The sequence below is a fragment of the Hippopotamus amphibius genome, chromosome 2 (assembly GCF_030028045.1).
Source record: "Hippopotamus amphibius kiboko isolate mHipAmp2 chromosome 2, mHipAmp2.hap2, whole genome shotgun sequence".
Lineage (NCBI taxonomy): Eukaryota > Metazoa > Chordata > Mammalia > Artiodactyla > Hippopotamidae > Hippopotamus > Hippopotamus amphibius.
Window position 1 is genome coordinate 144,681,741 of NC_080187.1, and position 19,675 is coordinate 144,701,415.

General features: G+C 44.6%; 1 protein-coding gene across 1 annotated transcript in view; it reads right to left on the bottom strand.

Moving 5' to 3' along the window:
• CPEB1 (cytoplasmic polyadenylation element binding protein 1) overlaps nt 1-18,121 on the bottom strand; it is a 104,828-nt gene extending 86,707 nt beyond the window's left edge. The window contains exon 1 of the mRNA XM_057722312.1: nt 18,025-18,121. The gene's annotated coding sequence lies outside the window, so the exon portion shown is untranslated. The remainder of the gene's footprint in view (nt 1-18,024) is intronic.
• Between the last annotated feature and the right edge of the window lie 1,554 nt (nt 18,122-19,675).

Below are 19,675 nucleotides of genomic sequence, written 5' to 3' on the forward strand. Positions count from 1 at the left end.
CCCTGGGAAGATTCCACATGCCACAGAGCAACTAAGCCCGTGAGCCACAACTACTGAGCCCATGTGCCGCAACTATTGAAGCCCACGCACCTAGGACCCGTGCTCCACAAGAAGAGAAGCCACTACAGTGAGGAGCCTGCGCACCACAATGAAGAGTAGCCCCCGCTCTCAGCAACTAGAGAAAGCCTATGTACAGCAATGAAGACCCAATGAAGCCAATAAATAAAAATAAATAATTTATTTAAAAAAAAAAAAAACCTTCCAAAAAATAAAAGTCCAGGACCAGATGGTTTCACAGGCGAATTCTATCAAGCATTTAGAGAAGAGTTAATACCTACCCTTCTGAAACTCTTCCAAAAAGTTGCAGGGAAAGGAACACTCCCAAGTTCATTCTACAAGGCCACTGTCACCCTGATACCAAAACCAGACAAAGGTATCACCAAAAAAAAAAAGAGAGAGAGAAATAAAATTACAGGCCAATGTCACTGATGAACATAGGCTCAAAAAACCTCAACAAAATAATAACAAATTGAATCCAACAACACATTAAAAGGATCATATACCATGATCAAGTGGGATTTATTCCAGGGATACAAGGATTTTTCAATATCCACAAATCAGTGTGATATACCACACCAACAAACTGAAGAATAAAAACTACATGACCACCTCAATAAATGCAGAAAAGGCTTCTGACAAAATTCAACACCAATTTATGATTAAAAACTCTCCAGAAAGTGAGCATAGAGGGAACCTACCTCAACATAATAAAGGCCATATACGACAAACCCACAGCAAACATCATTCTCAATGGTGAAAAACTGAAAGCATTTCCTCTGAGATCAGCAACAAAACAAGGATGTCCACTCTTGTCACTATTATTCAACACAGTTTTTGGAGTCCTTGCCACAGCAATCAGAGAAGGAAAAGAAAAGAATCCAAATTGGAAAAGAAGTAAAACTGTCACTGTTTGCAGATGACATGATACTATACATAGAAGACCCTAAAGATGCCACCAGAAAACTACTAGAACTCATTAATGAATTTGGTAAAGTTGCAGCATACAAAATTAATACACAAAAATCTCCTGCATTCCTATACATTAACAATGGAAGATCAGAAAGAGAAATCAAAGAAACAATCTCATTTACCACTGAATCAAAAAGAATAAAATCCCTAGGAATAAGCCTACCTAGGGAGGCAAAATACCTGCACTCAGAAAACTATAAGATACTAATGAAGGCAATCAAAGATGAAACAGATGAAGAGATATACTATGTTTTTGGACTGAAGAATCAATATTGTGAAAATGACTGTACCACCCAAAGCAATCCACAGATTCAATGCAATCCATATCAAATTACCAATGATATTTTTGACAGAATTAGAACAAAAAATTTTACAGTTTGTATGGAAACACAAAAGACCATGAATAGCCAAAGCAATCTTGAGAAAGAAAAACAGAGCTGGAGTAATCAGGCTTCCTGACTTCACACTACACTACAAAGCTACAGTAATCAAAATAGTACAGTATTAGCACAGAAAGAGAAACATAAATCAATGGTACAGGGCAGAAAGCCCAGAGAGAAACCTACACACCTATGGTCACCTAATCTATGACAAAGGAGGCAAGAATATACAATGGAGAAAAGACAGTCTCTCTTCAATAAGCGGTCCTGGGAAAATTGGACAGCTACATGTAAAAGAATGAAACTAGAATACTCCCTAAAACCATACACAAAAATAAACCCAAAATGGATTAAAGACCCAAATGTAAGGCCAGATATTGTAAAACTCTTGGAGGAAAACATAGGCAGAACACTCTCTGACATAAATAGCAGCAAGATCTTTTTTGATCCGCCTCCTAGAATAATGAAAATAAAAACAAAAATAAATAAATAGGACCTAATTAACCTTAAAAGCTTTTGCACAGCAAAGGAAAGCATAAACAAAATGAAAAAACAACCCTCCAAATGAGAGAAATATTTGCAAACAAAGCAACTGACAAGGGATTAATCTCCAAAGTAAACAAACAGCTCATGCAGCTCAATATCAAAAAACCAAACAACCCAATCAAGAAATGGGCGGAAGAGCTAAACAGACATTTCACCAAAGAAGACATACTGATGGCCGACAAACACAAGAAAAGATCCTCAACATCACTACTTCTTAGAGAAATGCAAGTCAAAACTACAATGAGGTATCACCTCACACTGGTCAGAAAAGCCATCATCAAAAAAAAAAAAAAAAAAAAAAACCTATGAAATTGGACTTTCCTGGTGGCACAGTGGTTATGAATCCACCTGCCAATGCAGGGGACACAGGTTCAATCCCTAGTCTGGGAAAATCCCACATGCTGCAGGAGCAATTAAGCCCACGTGGCATACCTACTGAGCCCGTGTACTACAACAACTGAAGCCAGCGTTCCTAAAGCGCATGCTCTGCAACGAGAAGCCACCACAATGAGAAGCCCATGCACCACAACAAAGACCCAACACAGCCAAACAACTTCATTAATTTAAAAAATCTAGTAACAATAAATGCTGGGGAGGGTGTGGAGAAAAGGGAACCTTCCTACACTGTTGGTGGGAATGTATACTGGTACAGCCACTACGGAGAATAGTATGGAGGTTTCTCAAAAAACTGAAAATAGAGCTACCATGTGATCCAGCAATTCCACTCCTGGACATATACCCAGAGAAAACCGTATTCAAAGAGACCCATGCACCTTAAAGTTCACTGCAGCACTATTTACAACAGCTAGGACATGGAAGCAACAGAGAAATGGATAAAGAAGATGTGGTACATATTTACAATGGAATATTAGCCATCAAAAAGAACAAAACAATGCCATTTACAGCAACATGGATGGACCTAGAGATTGTCATACTGAGTGAAGTCAGAGAGAGAAAGACAAATATCACATGATATCACTTACATGTGGAATCTAAAAAAAGGGGGTACAAATGAACTTATCTACGTAACAGAAATGGAGTTACAGATGCAGAAAATAAACTTATGGTTACCAGGGGGTAAACGGGGTTGGGAGGGAGGATAAATTGAAACACTGGGATTGACACATACACACTACTATATATAAAATAGATAACTAATAAGGACCTACTGTGTAGCACAGGGAACTCTCAATACTCTGTAATGGCCTATTGGGAAAAGAACCCCCCAAAAGAGCGAATATATGTACAACAGATTCACTTTACTGTATACCTGGAAACTAACACAATACTGTAAATCAACTATACTCCAATAAAATTTTTAAAAAACAGTAATTCTTACTGTTACTAGCTAAAAATGGCCTCAAGATAAAACTATTTATACTTACTTATCAGAAAGAATGGTTTAAAGAATTTTTGCTAATACACACTATTTTACAGCAGGTCACAATTTTCTCCTCTTCAACAAATAAGGGCTGACACTCCCATCATGAAACAGTGGTTTTCTCTAGAAATAATCCTTAACTGGAAAGGGGATGGTAGGGAGCTTACAACCTGAAAGAGGTGTTTCCCTTTTCTACAAGGTAAGAATCCTCCCCAAAACTGTGAATCACTATTTTGAAGAGCAGAAAGAAAGCCTTTAGAATACAAATACTAAGTTTACCACTTAAGTATCTTCTTTGAGCCCTGGCTGCCTCAGATACAAAATGGAGTACCACCTACTTTGCAGACTTTGTGGTAATGAGAAATATATAAAGTGTCTGGATACACTCAATAATTTATTAGGGACAAATGTCCCTCAACTCTATCCCTGTTACTCAGAAGTATGCTTTCAACTTATCCTAGTCAAGTTCACAGATAAGCTTACAGCACATAACTGTAGGGTTTTTTGCCTTTATGGTTTGAAACTACCACTCATAATTCTTTAAAATCTGAACCCACACTATGTATCAATAGCTATGTTTGCTAGTTCAAGAATAAGATCCCAAAATATTATACCTATTTGTATGGTATAACAAACCTAGATTTGCCATTTGGAAACCCTGGCCTTGCCTTCAAATACCATACAACCCAGGATCAACAAGGCAATGAAATGGCCATTCCTTTACATCAAAATCCTGGTTTGGAGATATTTAATTGTCATAAATGAATGCCAACTCGACCATCTTTGGGTTTATTTTTATTAAGTTTGCCTTCAATCCACAATAAAATATCTACACTGCAAACCACTTCAAGACTATTACTGCTAGGGACATCCCTGGTGGTCTAGTGGTAAAGAATCCGTGTTGCAATGCAGGTTCAATCCCTGGTTGGGAAACTAAGACCCCATGTGCCTTGGGGCAACTAAGCCTGCATGCCACAACTACTTAGCCCACGCGCCTCAACTAGAGAGCCTGCGTGTTACAAACTACAGAGCCCACACACCACAACTAGAGAAGAGAAAAACCTGTGCAACACAACTACAGAGAAGCCCACGTGCTGCAACAAAGAGCCCACACACCACAAAGAGCCCACACACCACAACGAAAGATCCCGCAAGCTGCCAGGAAGACCTCATGTACCGCAACTAAGATTCAGAGGAGCCAAAAATGAAAATAAATAAAATAAAATATTAAAAAAGACTATTACTGCTAATCATCTATTATGGATTCCTCAAAAGCCAGCTGAAAGATTTATGGAAGACTGTCTGAATGGCATGTAGTTTATCTACTCCTCCTGATGGAGTTTTAAGCCTGGGGTTCCATGGACTGGGATCCACTGACTCCCCCGGCAAAACTGTTCATGCAGAAAATTTTCCAGAGGATAAAATTTTCTAATTAATCAGATATTTTTAGTTCAAAGCACTGGTCTTGAACATTTTGTTTTTTACTTACTATACAGCAAAAGAAAGTAATATAACTTAGATATCCAAAAAAAACTGGTTCTGAGATGTACTTTGGCAATTTGGTCTTAGTGTTTTAGTAAGTAATAATAAAGCTGAACAAAACCTCTTCAGCATTTATACTCAGGACTTTGAGGATGCTGTTTATCACAATTCTGAATAGCACTTACATGACTACCCACTCAGAGAAATGTCATTCAGACAAAGATTCGGAAATGCTACAGTTTCCCCTGAGGAATTGGTATGTTTTCCTTACATTCTTTAAGGGAAAATGTAAATCTAGCCAAGGTTCCAGGTTTGCTTTAGTCACCTAGTCACTCAAAGCTAATTTTCGGTTTAATTTCAATGACTCTACAGTTGTTAAGAAATGCTTCTCTAGGGCTTCCCTGGTGGCACAGTGGTTAAGAATCCACCTGCCAATGCAGGGGACATGGGTTAGAGCCCCGGTCCAGGAAGATCCCACATGTCGCAGAGCAACGAAGCCCAAGCACCATGACAACTGAGCCTGCGCTCTAGAGCCCACGAGGCACAACTACTGAGCCCGTGTGCCACAACTACTGAAGCTCGTGCACCTAGAGCCCATGCTCCACAACAAGAGAAGCCACCGCACTGAGAAGCCCGTGCACCGCAACAAAGCATAGTCCCCACTTGCCTCAACTAGGGGAAGCCCACGCACAGCAACGAAAACCCAACGCAGACAATAAATAACAAATTAAAACAAAAAGAAATGTTTCTCCTTCTCCTTGGTCCTTACTTGTCCATTCTTAACTGTACTTCCACCTCAAGTCTTCTGTACAAGAATGTAAGGAATAAAAATTTATTAGGTTGATCCATATGAAATTGTCAATATCCTACCTTTTCTGACCAATAAAATGACAACTTCACATAGTTTAATATTTCATAAATACTAAAAACGTGCTAGGTCAGATGTTGAGATTACTAAAATAAATAAAACATAACTGTTGCCCCAGCGAAAACTAGGTAAGTGGGAGAAAGAAAGAAAACTAGCTAGGAAAGTGGAAATTGAGATAAGTACAAAATACTACAGAAGAGGTGAGTATACTAAGGTATCTGAAATGGTTTAGCAATTCAGACTTATAAGCTAGAGAATAATGAAAAAGTTGAATTTCAATAAGCGAGTCTGAGGAAAAGCACAACAGGCAGAGAAAAAGCACAGAGTGGATACAGAACACAGTAAATTCAAGGAAAGGGAATGAGGAACAAGACTGGGCAGGGAGGCTCACCAGGAATGAAGGAGATAAGCCTGCAGGTCCTTAGCTCCAGAAGGAGAAAGTGAATCCATCTCCAGATACAAGACTCAAGATACCACCTCCTCTTCATTCATGATCTCACTTCCCTCTCTCTTCCCCACTAGCTGCTTCCCATCAGTCTGTAAGTATGCTCAAGGCTCTCTCATCTTAAAAAAGCCACATCTTGCTTGACTTAAGACATTCTCTTAAGCCACTGCCTTCTCTTCCTTTCGCTCTACCACCAATCTTTTAGAGAATATGCTATATATAATTCTTAACCTCCTGTTCATCCATCCTCTCAACCCACCATACCCTGTGAGCATGTCTCTCTCCCCCAAAAAGAAACTTCACAACTACTGGAACATTAATGACCTGAGTTGCCAAACCCAACCCATACTTCAAATCTATCTTACTTGGCACCTTTGATTATCTGATCCTCAACCACTCTCCACTCACTTAATTCAGGAACCACTTTCTCCTGCCTCTCCCTTTACTTTTCTGGTTATTCTTCAGTATCTACAGAATGCATTTAATGCTCAATATTCTTTTCACTCTATAAACTCAGCCTGGAAAAAAATACTACAATTTCCAGGACAGGTTTATGAGAACATTAAGGTTCTATTTAACACCAAGACTGCTCAAGAATATACAGAACACATGGTCACTCTAACTGTAGCTCCTCACACTCATCAAACTGTTCGCTGTATGCACTGTCAGCTCTGCATTTGAAAAACTAAGATCTTTCAAGGCCTTTATCGAAGCAGCACCCAGCATAGTATCTGCTAAATTCGCAGCCAGTCAATACAGATACCATAGGAAAGGCAGAACTATATCATACTACTTTTATAGATGTTTTTACCACCACCATCACAACCTCCATAAATTGTAGTGACTCCTTTCTTAAACGTTACCATCAAAATCAATATTCCCTCATCAATTCTACCTCTTTTCACTGTCAAAGCTCTTGGTCACACAAAGTCATTTCAGCATTTGGAATTTTAAGTTTGGAGCAGAGACAATTCCACATGAACAAAACACAAGGAACCCATGAACAATATGACCTGGTGCTTGGGGACCCAAAGATTACAATTACATTTACCGATTACATTCTCATCATACACCAGGAGCCATTCCAGGGACAGAGGATAAATACGACAGCCCCAGCTCCCCAAGGAATTAGTCTAATGGGAACACAAGCACATAAACAAGTAAGTTATATGCTATCCTGTAAGCCTAATAACAAATATGCATAGCACTTACAAGGCTAACAGGTAGGTAGAAAGATTAAAAGGTTTTGCCAAACAGGCATATTAGGGATGAGGAGGGCATTCTAGGCAAAAAGAATAACATGTACAAAGGCAAAAAGTTATGAGACAGAGGGAAACTTTTAGGCAACTAGAAGTACACTATTGCTAGAATTTTAAGGGCAAGAGATGCTATCCTATGGCCCAGCAATTGCACTCATTCTCCTACATGCAAGAGAAATGAACACATGACGATAAAAAAGCATGTACAAGAATAGTCACAACAGTTTTATTCATCACACTCAACATCTGAAAAGAAACAAAAACCAATGCCTATGGCATCAGTGGTCCCCAAGACCACCCCAGGTTCAATGATTTACTAGGACAACTCACAGGGCCCAGCATTCAGGTGTACTCAGCATATATGGGTAAGGTTTATTACAGCCAAAAATATAGAGCAAAACCAGCAAAGAGAAGAACTACACATGGGGCAAAGCCTGGGGGAAACCAGGTGCAAGTTTCCAAGGGTCTTCCTCCCAAGGGGGTCACACAGGACATGCTTAATTCCCCCAGCAACAAACTATGGCAACATGTGTGAAATGTTGCCAACAAAAGAAGCCTGGCACCCAGGGATTTTATTGAGGGCTGGTCATGTAGGCAGCCTCTGCCTGTAATACACCAAATTCCAGACTCCAAGAGGAAATTAGATGTTCAACATACACCATATTGTCTGTGCAGTTTAGGTACAGTAAATCATTCTTAGCAGTTCTGGGAATGGTGGGAACTCAAAATCCAAATTCCCAGACACCAGCCAAAGAACAGCAGTCAGGCCTGCTATGTTAACTTTTTTTTGCATACCCCTAAGCATAACTATGGACACACTGTTCACGTCTGTAATAAGTGTAAGATGGATAACTATCCACATCTCTAATGTAGTGCTATACAGGAAAAACAAACAAAACTTCTGTACCACACTGCAATTTATACTAACCTCACAGATCCTAAGTTAAATGAAAAAAAGCCAAACTCAACAGTACATGCTACATAATTTCATTTACAAGAAGTTCAAAAACAGGCAAAGTCAACTGATGACAAAAGAAATCAGAACAGTATTTAACCGGGTGTTGGGGGGGGGAGGGGGCGGGGCGGGGAGGGATGCAGAGTAGGAAGGGCACAAAGGAACCTTATGGAGTGCTGGAAATGTTCTCTATTGTGATCTGTATGATATATAAAAATAACACATAAATATGTAAAAAATACATAAAAATAATACAGAAACGTAAAAATTGATCAAGCTATACACACTAAAAACTAATGCCTTTTACTGCATGTATGTTATTACTCAATTTTTTTTTTTTTAAAGTTCAAGGGCTCAAACTTAGCCATTAAGCTGAAGTCAGATCGTGACAGGCTTTGAACGCTACCTCAGGAACTTGACCTTATTCTGTGGCAGTAGTTCTCAAAGCAGGATCTGCAGACCCACCCTTTCAGAGGTCCACAAAGTCAAAACTATTTTCATAATTCTAAGATATCAGTTTCATTTTTCACTATGTTGACATCTGCACTGATGGTACAAAAGCAATATGAGTAGATAAAATTGGCACCTTAGCAGCAATCAAGGCAATGCCAATAAACTGTAGCAGCAGTTATTCTACTCTCTATGCTATGAATTCCCAGAAAAAGTCAGATTTATTTACAAGTGTCCCAGGGTAAACAGTAAAAATTTTATTAAATCTCAACCCTAGAGTATATGCCTTTAATATTCTGTGAGACAAATGGCCGGGTGTAAAGCCCACTTGCTTCATATCAAAGAATAATGATGGTCTCAAGAAAAAGCATTTGTGATTGAGTTTCAGGAAGAATTAGCCTTTTTTTTGTTTGTTTTCATGAAACATCTTTCGTACTTGAAAATACAACTGACATACTATGGTTATCAACTTTGGGCATAAGGCAAACATTCTCTTGAAAACCAAGTAAGCCAGCAGCTTCAAAAGATAAATAACTGTATCTGTCACTAATGATAAAACTTGAGCTCTGAAGAAAAAATAAGAATTCTAGAAAACCAGTATCTGCCACCATTTGAACTGGACACCTTCCTCAATACTTTGAAACACTGGTAGTGCTATTAACCAGTGGTCAACATCTGTAATACTGCATAACTCTGTGAACCAACATTTGCCAAATGATTAAAATGTGATGTTACAAAATCAGGCATGCGTAGATGACATCCAAAGTGCAAGGCAGACGGATGCATTTTAATATAACAGAGCATGAAGAGCACATCTATATTGCCTCAGATTTCATGTTGCAACTATAGTCAGCCCTTTGTATCCTAGGGTTCCTCATCTGCAGATTCAACCAACCACGGAGTAAAAACATCAGTGGAAAATATTCCAGAAAGTTCCAAAAAGCAAAAGCTGATTTTGCCATGCACTGGCAACTATTTACTTGGCATTTACGTTGTATTTACAATTAGTCACACAGTATTAGGTATCATAAGTAACCTATAGATTAGCTGACATATATGGGAGGATTGTGTAGGTTATAAGCAAATACTGTGTCATTTTATAAAGAGAACTAGAGCATCCTGGATTTTGGTATCCATGGAGGGTCCTGGAACCAATCCCCCATGGATACTGAGGGAAGACTGTAACCTTTAAGAAGTTACCACTTGTTGGCACCAAAGAGGAACAGCCACAATTACCTGAAAAGGCTATTAAAAATATTTCTCCTCTTCCGACTACATATCTGTGTGAGACCAAATCTTCCTCATATGCATCAATCAAAACAACACGTGGCAACAGATTAAATACAGAGGCAGATGACAATATCCAGCTTCTATTAAATCAGATACTAAAGAGATTAGCAAAACTACAGAATGCTCACTTCTCTCATTCATTTTTGTTGTTGTTTTGAAAAATATAACTGTTAATATGTAATGGGTTTATTTTTTAATGACTAATGGACAATCTTACTTTTTTCAGTTCAAATTTCTAATGGGTAAATATTGACAGATATGACCCACATGCACAAAAGCTCTTGAGGTCCTCAAGGACTCCTGTGATGAAAATGTTGGAGAACCACTGCTTCATAGAGTAGGTGATCAAATTTGCACTTTTCAAAGATCTCATAAGAACATCTCTGCAGGAATGCAAACATCCTGAAAGGCTTAAGAAACGTCTATAAGATTTGATAGGGAACAATCAATTTGGTAAAAAGAGTTTCAGAATGGAATGTGTGAGAGGGAAGAAGATCATGGGATTCTCTTAGATCAAGGATTCAGGAGATGAGCAAAGGGTGAGGCAGTAAAGAATGGGGGCGGGGGGGGGGTGCAGGTTACTCTGTACAAAAGCTTGATGGGAACATTAAGGAAAGCCAGTGAGGCTGGTTGCTGGAGGGGGCTGTTGTACCCGGAAAGGTCTAAATATGAGAAAGAGATGACCACGTTTACAGACAGAGGTAAGAGATGCGGCAAGGACAACTAACCAAGAGGTCCTGCAGGTATGAGAGAAGATGGACACCAAGACACAAAACTGCTCTTTGAATAGGGAGAATACTCCTTCAATAACCAGAGGAAAGGAAACTAGCCCAACTGGAGAGGAAAAGAATAGGGCCTACATGACCAACCATTCAGAGCCTTCGGTTTCTTTTGTTCATCATAAGAATTTTTGAGCTTGTCTCATTCTCATTACAAAGAAAAAGACATGCTTAGCAAAACTGAAAATCTTTCCCCAAGCCAACCAGTTTAACAGGGCACTAGTACTCAAATCAGGATCCCAGACTCCAAATCTCCTCTTCTTCTACATCAATACAGCCTGAGAAATAAGAGAGGAGGAGAGGAGAGACCAGGTCAGGAAACTGCCCTGTGACAACTCTGAAGCTGTGGGGGGAGCCTCTTACAAGAGCAGGGAAATACTGTTCTCAGCTTCATCTGAAACATTCAGAAGCTTTACCATTAAGAGAGCCTCCCAAACTCAGGCAGGGCAATATGAGCAGGAAAAGCAGCAGGATGGTGGAGCTGGCATAAGCTCCTGACCAGCAGAGGTAAATTCAACCTCTTCAAGTTCAAAAATCCAAGGGAAGTTTGAGTTTCATTTTAAAACTCCTTTACTGCAACTTCCCTGGTGGTGCAGTGGTTAAGAATTCACCTGCCAACACAGGGGACACCAGTTTGATCCCTGGTCCGGGAAGATCCCACATGCCGTGGAACAGCTAAGCCTGTGCACCACAACTACTGAGCCCAGGCGCCACAACTACTGAAGCCAGCGAGCTCTAGGGCCCATGTGCCACAACTATTGAGCCCACATGCTGCAACTACTGAAGCCTGCACGCCTAGATCCCATGCTCTGCAGCAAGAGAAGACACTGCACTGAGAAGCCCATGCACCAAAACCAAGAGTAGCCCTGGCTCACCACAACTAGAAAAAGCCCGTACGCAGCAACGAAGACCCAACACAGCCAAAAAAATAAGAACTACAAAAACAAAAAATAAAACAACTACATTTAATCAGTAACACCTCCCTAGTTATTCCATGGACAGACTGTGTAAGGGGTTAGAAAGGATATAGGAAAACTCCCTCTCATCCAGAGCTCATCATTCAGCTTAGAAGATACAACCACCCATTAAGACCCAAGGACTGATGGCCTAAGGGATGTGTCTGGGAACAGTAAGACCATTACTACGGTGGCGGCGCTCCACACAGCGGTAGGTGTGAAAAGGCAGGAATAACTAAGGAGGAAGGTGAGAAAAGCAGACTGAAAATACTCATCCAAGGGAGACCTGAACTAATGGTAGCAATGGGAATGAAGAACGGGTGAAAGGATACAGGGGCCAAGGGGGACAGAGATCACATCAAGACTTTGTTGTTACTGAAACTGGGGACAGGTTTCCAAAGGAAAGCTACAAGTACATATTTATCTAACATCCCTATGTACTGGAGACTTAAGGGTTAAAAAAAATTAAAACAAGACACCCAAATACAGTTCTTTCCCCCAAGAGGACACTAGAGTCTAGTCAGAAAAAAACAGATTAGTAATTGGGTAGAGGGGATAGAATTAGATTAGCCCCAGGAGATGAGGAAAGGGAAGAAACTGGTTGTTTTGAGACCTTCTGGGTTTAATATACCACAGGCAGACACATTCATTCAGTAGGCTAATCAGAACTACAGTTCTTGAGAACAATCAGGGCTAAAGAGCTCAACCTAAACCTTGACCATGTAGAGTGAGAACTGGTGCTATAGGAACACGCGGGCCCTCTGTAAGAGAACAAAAATGAGCCAACAGAATGAGCCATGAGGAATGTGGCATTCATGGGGAGGAGGAGGAAGCCTGCAAGTGCCAGGACAAGAAAAGCTCAGACAGAAGAAAAACTAGGAAGCCACACTGTCTTAGGAACCAAGTGGAAATTTTAAGTAAAATATTTTAGAGATAATCAGAGATCAATATAGCAAAGGGCAAGGTGCATGAATTCCAGAAATATTTACTAGTCTGGAAATAAAGAGACCTGGGTTCCAGTTTTGGTTCTCACTGTATAAATAACCACTTTTCATTATAAGCTTAAATTCTCCTCATCCGTGAACATAGTAAGACACTATCATCTGGGCTTGCTATGAACTCCAAGTTATACCTGGGAGGCAGACAGGTCTCCAACACCTCCTGAGCTTCAAAACAATTCCAAAATTACAGCTTTAAAAAAACAGTCTCAGGAGAAAGCACAGACTCAGGAGACAGATGGTGTCAGAGCCAGGAGCCAGGAGCACAAAGCCAGACTGCAGAGAACACAGGTGTTAAGTAGTAAGAGATTAAGCGTTGTGTCAAAAGACACAAAAAAGCCCAACCTGCCCTTCAAGGTAACTGCTTTCCCTCCACAAGAGGAGAGCTACTCCCACACCTTTATCAAAGGAGACTTCAGGCCACGGGGCTAAACCTGTCAGGATGGTACACTTGTCAACACGTTATGCTGTCCAGGAATAAAGAAACCCGTAACACGGTCATAGTCAAGTCACTCCCAGGATCAGCAGCTACAGGCAATTGTGACCTGTTTTTAGCACACAAATCAATCTTTATTCCTGCCCTCTGGGTGTTCTCCAATCACCTCAATAAAAGTCATCACAAAATGCCTTAAAAGTCAGAACAGAGTATTAATTCACTATAATCTAAAAGGGTACTCTAACCATACAGGAATACTGAAAAGTGAAGTAGAATTCAAAAGCTATCCATGCCTAAGTGTTCTTCTGCACCACTGAAAGCAAAGCTCAACCCTATTTAGTCAGAAGTACTCCCCCCCCCACACCTGTTACTGAAAAGCACTCAGGTTACATATTAAAAACAATCCCTAACAAGAGTCTTTTTAAATCCCAATAACGAAACTCTGAAACCTATGCCTACAATGTGAATTTAACACTCTCAAATTTGCATACTGATTTTTTATGTAAAGTCAGATAATTCTCCCATGAAAAATATGACTTTTTTTTAGTTCAATCTTTACAGCCAGTTTACGGTAACTGAAAAATGCCTTGTCTTGGGGGTCCTATCTTGAACATAAAAACTTTCATCATTTGGAATCCGTGTGCTTACAGGAGATGACAAGCTCTCATACGCAGGTATAACTAAAATCAGGATGCAACAATGGCAGGAAAGAACACAAAGGCCATTTCCAAAGCTGCAGTATGTGGGGCAAAGGAGGCAGGGTCAGCAGTATCCAAATACTGAAAGGGTGCAATCCATGCTTCTTGGTTTTAATTCAAACAACAGAGAGAAGCGAAAATTCTTTATGTAACTTCCTCCACTCCAACCTCCAACTCCAACCCTCTTTTCCATCCCTCATCCCCTACCCCCAGGCTTTCTGGCAAGTTCTCCCCAGAGTCAGTACAGCTTAGATAACTGCCTAGGAAAAGCAGATTTGCAGAACAGGATGAGATGAGCACAGCCCTTCCATATGAGAGAGAATAGTCTGCTATTTGATCTCATGACTGCTTTACTGCCTCCACCACTAGCTACTGAAGACAGCAGCCTAAACACTAATATCTGGGTTTGGTATGCATTTCTATTACAAACGTCAAGCCAGAAGTACTACCCACTAATTAATTTGCCCTTTAAACAAAAACATAACAATTTTAGGGAACAGTCGTTTAACTGAAAACAATGAATGAGAAACTTTGCACAGATATCACCTAGCATACAAACAATAAAATACCGACAGAGAGTTAACGTTAGTCATCTCACCCTTTCCCTCCATCACCAAGTTCACAAACACTGAACTCAAGGTAGCTAAAGCAGCAGCTGGGGAGAGGAAACATTTCAAAGTCTCCTTCTTTCCCAAAACTTCCCAGACGAAGGTAAAAAAGTTTTCTGGTTTGTATCTGAGTCTGCATTCTCACTGAAACATTCCTTTGGCAAAGTCTCTGAATATGCTCTTCATTTCTTTATGCTTTAAATCCTTTGGGATTAAGATAATTACCAGAAATTACATCTGCTAGTGTAGCTTATACACTGCTAGGATTCTAAGCGTTGCCCAGAATGAAACCCCAGCCCCTCATTTCTGGTGCAGGACTCTTTCATGCCCTGGGAGCTTATCCCAGATTTTACCATGTACTGCTAAAACCCTTATTACTTCTTCCTAGAAATCTAAGAGATGGGATTACAGAAAGTTTAGCTAAGAGAGAAAAAAGTGAGATTTAATAAGCCCCATTCTACTTTGATAGGTCTTACAACAATGATATAATTTCAAATATGTCTTGTCTCAGAATGAAAATGGTGCTGAAATTTAACTGCCCTGAAAGAGGACAGTCTTTTGTGCAGAGGGTTGGGAAGGTCACCCCCACAGTGGGAGGAGCCTAACTTCTCCAGACCTCTGGCTCTCTCAGAATCAGCTAACCGCTCTGACACACATCATGGAATGATAGACACAGCACATTCCTCCTGACATCAACACCAATGCGCTAATGCTCAGAAGACCCACACTGACTTCCACAGCAACCAGAGATTCCCTGCAATGCAGTTAAGGCTCACTTTGCCTATGAATGTGACCAGCCCGTAGACCACTGCATTTTCTACACAATGTACACCACCAATAACCCCTTGACCCCTCTGACATACCAGAAGAGACATAATATCATAGGTTGAGCTATGGCACCGGAGAGACCTAGGTTCACACACTGGTTTTATCACTCCATAGCGTTGTGACTTGACTTTTAAGGCTGTTTCATCATCTGCAAAATAGGGAGGAAATCTAAGAGAGATGTTTTGAAACAAAGATCCCAAACTACCCTCAGAGTGAATCCAGTTTTCAGAGACTTTGATCCATAGTGTTTTCGACTTTTTAATTGCTACCTTTAAAAAACAGAGATTGGTAGCTTAACTAGGAAAGAAGTCAAACCTCCGTGAACTGTGGGCTCCCATTTTTGCATGGCCAACAACCGGCTACTGGCTCTCCTTTAAGCAAATTCTGTACTTGAGTAGGCACTATCTTCTTTTCTTTCTTTCCATTTACTCATTTATGCTACCTCAGGCCCCCGTAGGGATTTGAGTGTGTAACCCATTCTAAGGATTAAAAACAATATACATACCTTGGTGACCCTTGAAAAACAGAGACAGCTATTATCATCAGCTTGTTAACTACTTGGGTGTTGAGCCTGGAGTCTTACTTTTACCACCTTCCTCCACTTCCTGTCTCACAGACACTGGTGGGGGCACCACAGCGAAATACAGGACCACAGAACCATTCTTACCTCAGGTGCGTAAAGCTCAATACAAACTGCTCATGTTTCCATAATCATTCACCACACGCATCAGCTCCCTAACCTCCCGCCTGCTGGACAGGCTGGCACAGCTCCCCTTCCCCACAGGAGAGCCTGGGCCCAGGAGATGTTTATACGGCAACCCTCGGGCGGGGCGGAGGGAACGCAAATATTTCTATACTTCAAAGACTCACTTGTATATAGGGTAGTCAACTTCCAAATCCTAATTCTATAAACTGAGTATGTAATGCCAGACCACTCAAGTTTCAATTACATCACTGTGGCAAAAGCGAAACTCTACAGCAATGGGCTCTGGGAATACGATGCAGCTCGAAGCGAACTCAACGAGGACGCTGCAAGACCAGCGGTCAGCCCTCAACTCTACTGTCCTGAGGCTCCGACAGCCCAGAGCTCCACGGAGCTCCAGAAACAGAACTTCCTTCCACTCCCCTTCTACGTTCGATAAAAACCAACCAACCAACCAGAAAAACCACCACCAGCCTAAGGTTTCCAAGGTTTCCTTCTGCCTGTTTGGATTTATTTTTGTTTTTAACCCAGCAGGTGTCCCTAGGCTCAAACATAACCTGAGCCTGAGGGTGCAGACTATCCTCAGGACACGCAGGCTTCCAGCTGGTACAGGTCAGCGCTGTCACCGGAGGGGCAGAGGAGAAGCAGGTAGGGCGCCTGTGGGTTCCAGCAACCCAACTCCGACCCCTTTGCCCCTCACCCAGCGAACGACGCAGGCCAGCAGCTTACTCAGGTGCCAGCAAGAGAGTGAGGCGGCAGATCGGTAGCCAGGGAGACCAAAGGAGGCAGTTGCCAACGAAATGCAGCGCTAAGCAGAGCCGGGGCTGCGGGGTGGGGCGGGGGAGGGGGTCACGGCCGGCAGCCCCGGCTCCCAGCGCTGTCGTGGAGTCTTCGTGTTCCCCACTGGCCTCACAAGCGCAATCCCGGAGAAGGGCCCCTTGCACTGTGCAAAGGGGCAAGGCCTGCAAGGCGCAAAGGGCCGCCACAAAATAACCCGGGCACGCGAGGGCACACCCAGAGCCCAAGTATCCGTCCGGGCTTTCTCCGTCCCTTGGGCGGCGCTGAGCCACTTACAAGGACCGTGGCCTGGCCCGGGCCCTCTGGACGTGACACGAGGACGTCAAGGTCCACTTGACCGTAGACAACACCCCCGCGAGGAAAAACCCGCGAGATGACACCAAATGGAACAACCAAAGGTGAGGAAGCCTTTCTTGGTCTGAGTCCCCAGGCCCCCCGGGGCTCAGGGCAGGCACAAGCCTTTCCAACCCGCTGGCCGGCCAGGTGAAGCCCCCAAGCTGTCCCCCCAGACGCTGCTCCGCCAAACAAGAGACTGGCGCTAGGCCCGCGCCGACCCCCACCCGAGTCTGGGCACCTACTCAGGTCCTGGGCTAAGAAGAGAACAACGCCGCCAAGGCCACACACACAATTCCCCGCTGGTCAGAGAACCCGGACTGAGGCACACCGAGGCCGGCGCGGCCTAGGTGGGCTCCAGGCCTCGAGCACCTCCGCAGCCTGCAGGACGCCCCGCACAAGCCTCCAAGACCCACCTCCGAGCCGCGGGGCTCCTCAGCGCGAAGCCGCCTTGCACATGCCGGCCACCCACCCGCGCTGAACTCTACCTCAGACAAGCCCGCCCCAGGACGCCAGCTCCCGCGCCAAGCGGACGTGTGAAGCCACGTGACCTCCCGAGCCAGGGAAGCACGCGCCGACGGCACGAGGGACCTAATCCCTCCGCCTTAAAGGAGCCGCGCCCGCTGCCGTCGTGGCGCTCTCCCGTGAGTGACCCGAGGCCCAGTTCGAGCGTCTACGCCACCAGCAGCCCCGCCCCGCCCCGGCCGGGCCCACTCCCCCGCTGCCCACTGGGTACGAACGTGACTCGCGGGGGACGCTGCGAGGCGCGTGAGGTCCCAGCGCGGGTGGCTTCGGCTCTCACATGCGACGGCTGCGGGCGAAAAATGTATTCCGCGCGCGAGGGCGCCCTTCCGGCCGGTCAGCACCCGTCTGGACAGACGCTCGAGGCCAACGAGAGTCTGCAACGCAGCTCAGAGGCCCCTCGCCGCCCCCGCAGGGCCGCGGCGCCTTTAAGCCCAAAGGCCCTGAGTCACGAGGAGCCTCCCTACCCCCCTCTTCGCCACACACCCCTCCACGAGGCCCCACGCCCGCGGGCACGTGACCCGCGCCCCGCCCGGGACTCGCGCGCGCACGGGTGGGGGCGGGGAGGAGGGTCCCGCGGAGCCGGCGGAGGCTGCGCGCGGACCGTTAGCAGCCGCGGCCCGGACCACGGCCCCGCCCAGCCCCGCCCCGGCAGGCGGCGGGCAGCTCTTACCAGCGGGAACGCCATGGGCCTGGAGTGGCCCTGCGGGACGGAGGGACCGGCCGGCGGGCCGCTGGCCGGCGCGGAGAGCGACGCGCAGACACGTGGGCACTATTTTTGCAGCGAGCCGCGCGCAGCGCCGCACCCGGGCCGCTTATGAAGCCCCGCGGAGCCGCCCCCCGGCCGGATGGGAAGCACCTGTGTCCGCCCCGCCCGGGGCCCCGCCCCTTCCAGCAGGCAGGGCAGAGGGCTCCGCCGCCCACCAGGAGCTAGGCGCCCCGGCCGCGGGGCCGCAGCCGCTGCTGGCCGCCGCTAACCCCCTAGGAGGCCAGGGGCCCGAGTTGAGCATGCTACTCACCTAGTGACCCTGGTCAAGTCACTTACCTCTTTGGGGCCGCAGTTTACCCCTTATGAAATAGGGCGCGATGTAGAAGTCCCCGCGACCTGCTTGCAGTGTGCTTTGTTGGTAAAGCCGTCTTCACAGCGTCCACGCTCCTTTTCTTCCAACGACTCTTCCAGGGCGGGAGCCAAGCCTACGCGCCCCTGTCCGAGCCTTCCTCCCGGGTTCCAGCAGGCGCGCGCTCACTCCAGACTGGCTGCTCTGTGTGCTTGAACGGGGCGTCGGGGGTGGGGTGCGTGGGCCTCGGGGGATTCCGGAAAGTTCCAGAGACACCAGGAGTCCTCTTTGCACCGGAGTTCCTTGGGGAAACCGATTCCGACGCTCTTTCCAGCCTGCGATGATAGGAAACTTCTCGGAGACAGCGGGGGTCACAGGGCGGGAGAGACCACCGTGGGTTGGGCTGTTGTCAGGACAGGCGTCCTGGGGCAGGAGAGGACCTGAAGCCCCAGGCAGGCACAGAGGTGGGGGTGGCATTCCAGGCGGGGAGATCGAGCAAAGACTGAGAAGGACTGAACAGAGCGGCTCAGGCTGACCAGGACGGAGGATAATGCGTGCCGACACCGCAGGAGGGAAGCCTGGGCCCACGCTGTGAAGAGCTTTTATATTGCAGACAGCGGGGAGCTATTAAGAATTGTAAACAGGGGAATGGCAGTATCAGGTCTCTTTTAAGATGTTACTGGAGACTTAGTAGAGGTTTGATAGAAAAAGGGAGTAAACAAGGGACTGGGGTGACGAAGGAAAGGGATCAGCGTTTGTTGAGCATTACTGAGTGTTGAACTTGTGTTACCTCATCACCATAGTACTATTTTATAAAGCGCTTACTATGCTTAAGGTTCCTCCTGGCAGTTGGGAAGACAGGTCTGCCTCCTG